Source organism: Lissotriton helveticus, chromosome 6 (genome assembly GCF_964261635.1).
Source record: "Lissotriton helveticus chromosome 6, aLisHel1.1, whole genome shotgun sequence".
Taxonomy (NCBI): domain Eukaryota; kingdom Metazoa; phylum Chordata; class Amphibia; order Caudata; family Salamandridae; genus Lissotriton; species Lissotriton helveticus.
The window spans coordinates 1962260975-1962270326 of record NC_136067.1 but is presented as its reverse complement, the minus strand read 5'-3'; positions in this window follow the sequence as shown (position 1 = coordinate 1962270326).

Here is a 9352-nt window from a genome sequence, read left to right as displayed (position 1 = left end):
CATAGAAGAGAAGTAGAGGGGATGCACTCTCCATTCCCTATGCACTCTCCACTCCCTATGCACTCTCCACTCCGTATGCACTATCCACTCCCTATGCACTCTCCACTCCCTACGCACTCTCCACTCTCCACTCCCTACGCACTCTCCACTCTCCACTCCCTACGCACTCTCCACTCTCCACTCCCTATCCACTCTCCACTCCCTATCCACTCTCCACTCCCTATCCACTCTGCACTCCCTATGCACTCTCCACTCTGCACTCCCTATGCACTCTCCACTCCCTATGCACTCTCCACTCCCTATGCACTCTCCACTCTGCACTCCCTATGCACTCTCCACTCCCTATGCACTCTCCACTCCCTATGCACTCTCCACTCTCCACTCCCTATGCACTCTCCACTCCCTCGAGCTGCACTCCCTATGCACTCTCCACTCCCTATGCACTCTCCACTCTCCACTCCCTATCCACTCTGCACTCCCTATGCACTCTCCACTCTGCACTCCCTATGCACTCTCCACTCTGCACTCCCTACGCACTCTCCACTCTGCACTCCCTATGCACTCTCCACTCCCTATGCACTCTCCACTCTCCACTCCCTATGCACTCTCCACTCTGCACTCCCTACGCACTCTCCACTCTGCACTCCCTATGCACTCTCCACTCCCTACGCACTCTCCACTCCCTATGCACTCTCCACTCTGCACTCCCTATGCACTCTGCACTCCGTATGCACTCTCCACTCCCTATGCACTCTCCACTCCCTATGCACTCTCCACTCCCTATGCACTCTCCACTCCCTATGCACTCTCCACTCCCTATGCACTCTCCACTCTCCACTCCCTATGCACTCTCCACTCCCTATGCACTCTCCACTCCCTATGCACTCTCCACTCCCTATGCACTCTCCACTCCCTATGCACTCTCCACTCTCCACTCCCTATGCACTCTCCACTCTGCACTCCCTATGCACTCTCCACTCCCTATGCACTCTCAACTCCCTATGCACTCTCAACTCCCTATGCACTCTCCACTCCCTATGCACTCTCCACTCCCTATGCACTCTCCACTCCCTATGCACTCTGCACTAAGGAGGAAAAGTTTCAATGTGTCCAGCACTTCAAACAATCATAGAACATAACTTCAAATGACCAAAATGCCAGGAGCAGAAGTAACATTAAATAACTTTTAACTCCTGATGCCATCACAAAATTAACGTTCTTGAAGGATTTTTTTTTTTTTTTTTGGAAGGGAGAAAAATTCCTTTAATTCAGTCTTAAAATAATGCGTATAAAAGAACAGGGTGAGGTGACGGGCAATTCTGCACAGGTGGAGGCAGGTGTGTACTTCTGCCTGTGACGCATCTTGTTAATTACTATATTCCATTGCTTTCCGTCCTTATAAACACTCTAAAAAAACATAAAAAGAACACTGGGTGAAAAATACGATTTCCATGAATTAAATTCCGAATACAATTGAAGAAATGTCAAAAAAGAATTATACCTTTCTAATGCAAAAAGCTGACTTCTGTACATGTGCTGCTTCAAGTGATGGACATATCTGCCTCGAATCCCTCCAGCACACAGCCTCTCCACATGAGTCACATCGGTACTTATCATCGCCCTTTATGAGCGACACTGAATTATTGACGAAGATCACGGGCTCGGAGGCATGGAAACGATTTCTTTGTTAACCCGGAGCTGGAAGGTGTTTTCTGCCCGCTCCTACCAAGAGGCTGGATGAGGCCCCTGGCGATGAGGCCCCTGGGGTTTGGCGGCCCTGTGCAGGTGCACAGCTTGCACATGCCTAAGGCCGCCCCTGGTATTTACAGTGTGGGTTTGTGCAAATATAATCTCTCCTCCAATCAGTGTGTTCCACTGGCGGCGAGATGAGTGCCTCCGTGGTGCCAGCTGAGACGCCACTAACAACCATTGACAAAGCCAATAGTCCCGACTTGTAGGTATGATGTTACTTGTTGTATCATATCTGGATGCAATGACAGAAACTGCAAAATACAATTTGGGTGGCACATTATGCTAAGCACAGATTCTTAGCGGACGTGTATGTAAGCCGCGCCCTTAATTAGATTGGCCGCGCCCCTGTGAGAGACCCTGTGTTTTTTCATCTCACTTAAAGCCCTGACACAAATACTATAATACAACACTGCGCTCTGCTTCCCCACTAGCTCTTGTTTCCACCCTGTCGGACAGAAGGCCAGGGCGAAAAGGAAGGGACAGAAGGAGGAAATAGTTCAGCAAAGGGGGGAGTTTAGAGAAAACAGGTCAGAAAAGGGTAAATGAGGGAGAAAAGTTACAGAGTTGGGACTCGAGGGGGGCAGAAATGCTGAGAGTGACTGGGGGATCATAGGACCTGGGGCCAGGGGAGAACGTGTAGTGAGGCACTGAGCCACCCGGAGGATGGCAGAGGGAGACCTGTACAGTGATCATCCCTTGGAGGAGGAGATGTATGTGTGGGTGCGGGACTGTGTGAGTGGGATAAAAGGTGAAACAGCGCTCTGCTGGAGGGTCTGCAAAGTTTGGAAATGTGCGACCTTCCGGCCGCTTCCTTCGCCCCGCCACCTCACCCTGGTACATCTGCCATCTCAATCTTCTGTACGGATATGACCCTTCCTTAGTGGGGGTTGTTGTGTTGCTGAGGCTCCTGATCCGTCACAGAGAGAAGCGCTTCCGGCCTGCACAGCAAGGCAGGGGGGGGGGTGCGGGGGAGGACAGAAGTGGTGCTTTGTGTAAAGTAGGAACCAAGTCAGAACATTAACTACACTTTAACCAGCCGACCATTCAAAATGGAAGATATCGTCGCAGTTATATTTATTTCATTTGCAAAAGCATGTCTTTCCATACAGCCATCCAATGCGTTCAGTTGCTCTTGGAGGCCCGTTTGAGGTTGTATTCTGAAGGATACATTGGGGAGTTGGTGCCTCACACAAGCAGTGACTCTGTGACGGGGAGGAGATCACGGGGGAGAGGCAGGGAAAGTGAAAGCACCCCATCCGCACATTGTCCTGAAAACGCTGCGAGCCAGCGGATGTGATCTCCTCCCCGTCACAGTCACTGCTTGTGTGAGAGATGTTGTAAGGCGTTCTGCGTTATTTAAAACTGTATAAAAAATGTTTAGCGCTATTGAAATGCATTGGAAAGTGATCTGCGCTATTTAAATCTTAATAAAAGTGTTCCACGTTGCTAAATCGCATTTAAAAGTGGTCTGCGCTATTAAACTGCATTAAAAGGTGACTCGCGCTATTTAAAACTGTGTTTTCCGCTGTAAATCTGTATTTAAAAGTGTTCCAGGAGCTGTTTTCTAGGAGCAGCAGAGCTCATTTCGTAAGGGAGGGGCTGTTTTGGAGGAGTGCGAGCGTGGGGGGAGAAAGACAGACTGCAGCACCACTGTGCGTCACTGCAGCGCGCTCTGATAGGCTGAAGTGCTTTTCAAAGGGCCGTGCCGTGTTGGGTTTCTCTACAGCTGATTAATTAAATGTACATCACAGCTGTTTGACCAACAACAACAAACAAGCATTTACGGACGGACAGTGGGAGGGGGGGGCGGGAAAGGAACGGACAGCGGGAGGGTATAATTTATTGACACATACATTTAACAAGCACTCACCTGGGGAACAACGGAGGCCCAGCACGGAGCGGGCATTTCGGCAACCCCGCCCATGGCCGCGGTAATGTGCGCTTGAAAAACATGAAGCACGGGGGGGGGCGGGAACGGACAGCGGGAGGGGGGTCGGGAAGGCTTTCTCCGTTGGCGGTCGGCCGCGGAATGGCCAAAAAAACCTGGTAAACAAAAAATAAATAAACCCCGCCCACGGCCGCATGACTACACAGAGGGCACGCCCAGGGAAAAAATCTCGGGAACGCCCCCGAATCTGGTCCGTGAATGACGGACAGATCTCTGTTCCAATGGCTAGCCTCCATTTATGGAGCTAGCCAATGGGACAGGGGGGCGTATTCCAGAGTCCTTACTGAAATCAAGAGATTTCTCTTGGAAGCGGAGCTAACGCTCCGTTCTCCAGGCGAAACCTAAAAATGGCCGTTGTACCTTCTGTTGACGTAGTATATTACAGCAACTATCAGGGGTGCCGCTGCACCAATGGTAGCGCTGCCCTGACTCCGCTAGCTTCTTGGCACGCTGTCGGGTGTCATTTCACTGATAATTGATTATGTTGCTGGAACTGTTTGAAGCAATTTTAATGCATTGATATAATTAAATGTACATCGAGTGCAGTAGTATACTGCTAGTGTTTGTTTCTCTGCTTCAGGTCAAAAAATACGTGTGCAAAGATGTCCCACTTGTGAAATTGACACACAAATATATATAAATATAGAAATGCCTCAAATAAACATACAGACAAATTTTAAGTTCTGCATCATTATTATAATTTACATTTTACTTAGGGGTATTATTCTGTAAAGTTAACCTAAGGGTTCCTATTTACTGAGATCGACATAATTAAGGTTTGATTCAGTTTGACAAAGGAACCAGTAAACTGCGTTCTGGTGCTATAAAGTGAGGGCAGAGCGTCACCTCGCGCCGGGAGGAAGGACGCACGCACTTCCGCTCAGTGAGCGCCTGAAGCAGAGGTGCGGAAGCAGCCCTCGGCACCCTGTGCTGACGTCACAAGACCCAGTCACATGACCTGAGGAAGTTTCCCTTCTCGGATAATGGAAAGTGAAACTACAACTGGGCTCTGGTCTCACGCCAGGGGCCACACTGGTGTGAGCTTGAGAAATAAGCGGTCCCCGTTCCGAGCAAGCAACTAATCCAAAGGAAGGTGAGTTTATGTCAACAATAGATTGAAATGATCACGTTTCAGTTTTTTCCTTCTATTTGTTTGTGCATGCAATCGGAGGAATAAAGTCGGGCGCACTCCTCGGCATATGTTTGATACTTTCATTTGTTCTTGAGGGAACGTAAGCTTGGTGGTAGGATTTCTTTTCTGTTGCTTGATTTCCTCCTCCGACAATGATTTGCACGCACGCTACTTCCTGCCTATCTGAAATGGATGTGTGAGAGCCCAACACAATAGTATGGGGACCAAGCCTGAGCCGAGCCAACTTTCTGGCTCGGCTCTTTGAACCTTGCACGAGCCGAGCCCTGAAAAGGTTTGCAATGTAAATCATACACCAAGAAATCACAAAATATGATAAAGAATCGTCCAAATAAAAAAACTGGTGTATTTCTTTAACATGTGGAATCTTAGACATTAATACGTCACATAGAGAGATAACTTTTAAACACGAACCATCAGTGTACTAAGAGGCAAGAGAGTTGTCATGTGAACCCTCTAACTGACCCAGATTATTCTACCTAGAGCAGCATTATAGTCTATGAATGAATGGTATTCTGAACTCCGATATTTGAAAGTGCTTTCTTACCTTATAATGAAGCGAAGGGAGTTTTGTGAAATAAAAATTTGCCTAAGAACACACAATTTAAGCAGGGAACCCCAAATCCAGGTTTTCATTTGTACAAGTCAGACATAAATTGGCATATATAGAAACAGGGCAGCAGAGCTGCTGTAGAGCCAGAGAACCAGGGCAGCAGAGCTGCTGTAGAGCCAGAGAACCAGGTCAGCAGAGCTGCTGTAGAGCCAGAAAACCAGGTCAGCAGAGCTGTTGTAGAGCCAGATAACCAGGTCAGCAGAGCTGCTGTAGAACCAGAGACCGGGTCAGCAAAGCAGCTGTTAAGCCATAGAACCGGGTCAGCAGAGCCACTCTAGAGCCAGAGAATTAGGTCAGCAGAGCTGCTCTAGAGCCAGAGAACCAGGTTAGCAAGCTGCTGTAGAGCCAGAGAACCAGGTCAGCAGAGCCACTCTAGAGCCGCCAGAGAATTAGGTCAGCAGAGCTCCTCTAGAGCCAGAGAACCAGGTTAGCAAGCTGCTGTAGAGCCAGAGAACCAGGTCAGCAGACTGCTGTAGAGCCAGAGAACCAGGTCAGCAGAGCTGCTGTAGAGCCAGAGAACCAAGTCAGCAGAGCTGCTGTAGAACCAGAGAACCGGGTCAGCAAAGCAGCTGTAGAGCCATGGAACCGGGTCAGCAGAACCGCTCTAGAGCCAAAGAACCAGGTCAGCAGAGCCACTCTAGAGCCGCCAGAGAATTAGGTCAGCAGAGCTCCTCTAGAGCCAGAGAACCAGGTTAGCAAGCTGCTGTAGAGCCAGAGAACCAGGTCAGCAGAGCTGCTGTAGAGCCAGAGAACCAGGTCAGTAGAGCTGCTGTAGAGCCAGAAAACAAGGTCAGCAGAGCCGCTCTAGAGCCTGAGAACCAGGTCAGCAGACATGCTTTAGAGCCAGAGAACATCAGCAGAGCTGCTGTAGAACCAGAGAACCAGGTCAGCAGAGCTGTTCTGAGCCAGAGAACCAGGTCAGCAGAGGTGCTCTAGAGCCAGAGAACCAGGCCAGCAGAGCGGCTGTAGAGCCGGAGAACCAGGTCAGCAGAGCCGTTGTAGAGCCAGAAAACCAAGTCCCCAGAGCCGCTCTACAGCCAGAGAACCAGGTCAGCAAAGCTGCTCTAGAGCCAGAGAACCAAGTAAACAGAGCTGCCCTAGAGGCAGAGAACCGGCTCAGCAGAGCTGCTGTAGAGCCAGAGAACAAGGTCAGCAGAGCTGCTTTAGAGCCAAAGAAACAGTTCAGCAGAGCTGCTCTAGAGCCAGATAATCAGGTCAGCAGAGCTGCGGTAGAGCCAGAGAACCAGGTCAAGCAGAGCTGCTGTAGAGCCCGAAAACTAGATCAGCAGAGATGCTCTAGAGCCAGAGAACCAGGTCAGCAGATCTGCTCTAAAGCCAGAGAGCTAGGTCAGCAGAGCGTCTGTAGAGCCTGAGAACCAGGTCAGCAGAGCCATTGTAGAGCCGGAGAACCAGGTCATCAGAGCCGCTCTAGAGCCAGAGAACCAGGTCATCAGAGCCGCTCTAGAGCCAGAGAACCAGGTCATCAGAGCCGCTCTAGAGCCAGAGAACCAGGTCATCAGAGCCGCTCTAGAGCCAGAGAACCAGGTCAGCAGAGCTGCTGTAGAGCCAAAGAACCAGGTCAGCAGAGCTGCGTAAGAGCCTGAGAACCAGATCAACATGGCCGCTGTAGAGCCAGAGACCCAGGTCAGCAGAACTGCTCTACAGCCAAAGAACCGGGGCAGCAGAGCTGCTCTAGAGCCAGAGACAAGGTCAGCATAGCTGCTCTAGAGACGGTGAACCAGGTCAGCAGAACCGCTGTAGAGCCAGAGAACCGGGTCAGCAGAGCAGCTGTAAAGCAAGAGAACCAGGTGAGTAAAGGAACCAATAGCAAGCTTCTATATAACCACAAGAAAATATTCTAGGTGCAATAAAACAATTACCACACTACATACCATACAAAAAATCAACACTTATTATTAAAGAAATATATAGTTTTGTTTATTCATTAGGTCGTTCAAACAGAGTACAGCGGAGTGCTGACACCCAGGTGGTTTTCGCTCGAATCAAACGGAGATCAGAAGCTCCAAAAAATACAGAGTCGCCCCGCTTTTATTATGTTCACATCCAAGTTAATTTTTCAGAATATATAGCTTCCTACAGAAGAGTTATACCTTTCTTTTTTTGAACTCCAGAAAGTACTGAACCGGACCACGAGTATCATGAATTATGCCCCATATCTATAATCAGCATATTGAGTAACCGATAGGAGCGTGAGACATTTTCCTATTGAATTCTACAGTACAGAATTGACCTACACTATTCATAGGCTGTGGCCACCGTTAAAGATCAACATAGAGAGCAACCTGCAGTATTGAGAGCTTTCTTCTCCATTAATTTTTTGACGCATATTTGGGCATCTGCTATCGATACTTTATCGCTGTTCAAGTTTTCATCCATCAGACTTATTTGCAGTAGACAGTCCCCTGATGAAGGCAGTAGTGCCGAAACGTGCATAGTTTACATCTATCGCTTGCCTTTATTAAGTTTTCATCCACTGCTTGCCCGACCTAATATGTCAAGAATGTGGAAATGAGTATTGATTTTGTCAATGTGATAATATATTTTACTTCATTTCATCCTTGTATATAACTTATGTATTCACTGATGTTGTTGTCATTCTTTGTTAATAATATACATTTCCTACAAACAAAATTCAACAAAAGGAACTAAAAAGAGATTTAAAAATAAACAAAACGATATATTTCTTTAATAAGTGTTGATTTTTTGTATGGTATGTAGTGTGGTTATTGTTTTATTGCACCTAGAATATTTTCTTGTGGTTATATAGGAGCTTGCTATTAGTTCCTTTACTCACTTAGTTTTGTCCCTGCGCAAAGCAAGCATATTGGTTTGGTAGGGGACCCCTTCTTACAAAAGCCAGAGAACCAGGTCAGCAGATCTGCTCTAGAGCCAGAGAACTGGGCCAGCAGAGCTGTTGTACAGCCAAGGAACAAGGTCAGCAGAGCTGCTGTAGAGCCAGAGAACCAGGTCAGCAGAGCTGTTGTAGAGTCAGCGATCCAGGTCAGAAGAGCCGCTCTAGAGCCAGAGTACCAGGGCAGCAGAGCTGCTTTAGAGCAGGAGAACCAGGTCAACAGAGCTGCTGTAGAGCCAGAGAACCTGGTAAGCAGAGCTGCTTTAGAGCCAGAGAACCAGGCCAGCAGAGCCGCTGTAGATCCACAGAACCAGGTCAGCAGAGCTGCTCTAGAGCCATGGAACCAAGTCAGCAGAGCTGCTCTAGAGCCATAGAACCAGGTCAGCAGAGCTGCTCTGTAGCCAGAGAACAAGGTCAGCAGAGCTGCTCTAGAGCTGGCAAACCAGGTCAGCAGAACCGCTGCGGAGTCAGAGAACCAGGTCAGCAGAACCGCTGCGGAGTCAGAGAACCAGGTCAGCAGAGCTGCTGTAGAGCCAGAGAACCAGGTCAGCAGAGCCATTGTAGAGCTTGAGACCCAGGTCAGCAGAGCCTCTGTAAAGCCCGAGAACCAGGTCATCAAGCCGCTCTAGAGCCAGAGAACCAGGTCAGCAGAGCCGCTCTAGAGCCAGTGAACCAGGTCAGCAGAGCTGGTCCTGAGCCAGAGAACCAGGCCAGCAGAGCTACTACAGAGCCAGAGTACCAGGACAGAAAGCTGCTGTAGAGCCTGGGACCCAGGTCAGAACAGGTGCTGCTGGGACTAGAGAGGTACAAATGTAATCAGACACAGAAGAGGTACAATGATGCAGCATACTGTACAGTAGTAATGTCTGGCCCAACGTTTCTCCTCATTAGCAGCACTGATTTCAGCTGTCAGCAACAAAATGGTGACAGTTAATCTTTGCAAAGCATCTGTCCCCACGCTGGATCACAGCTGATGCTTTATAAAGACTCTTTTGAACCATCTGAGCTAGAATCGAT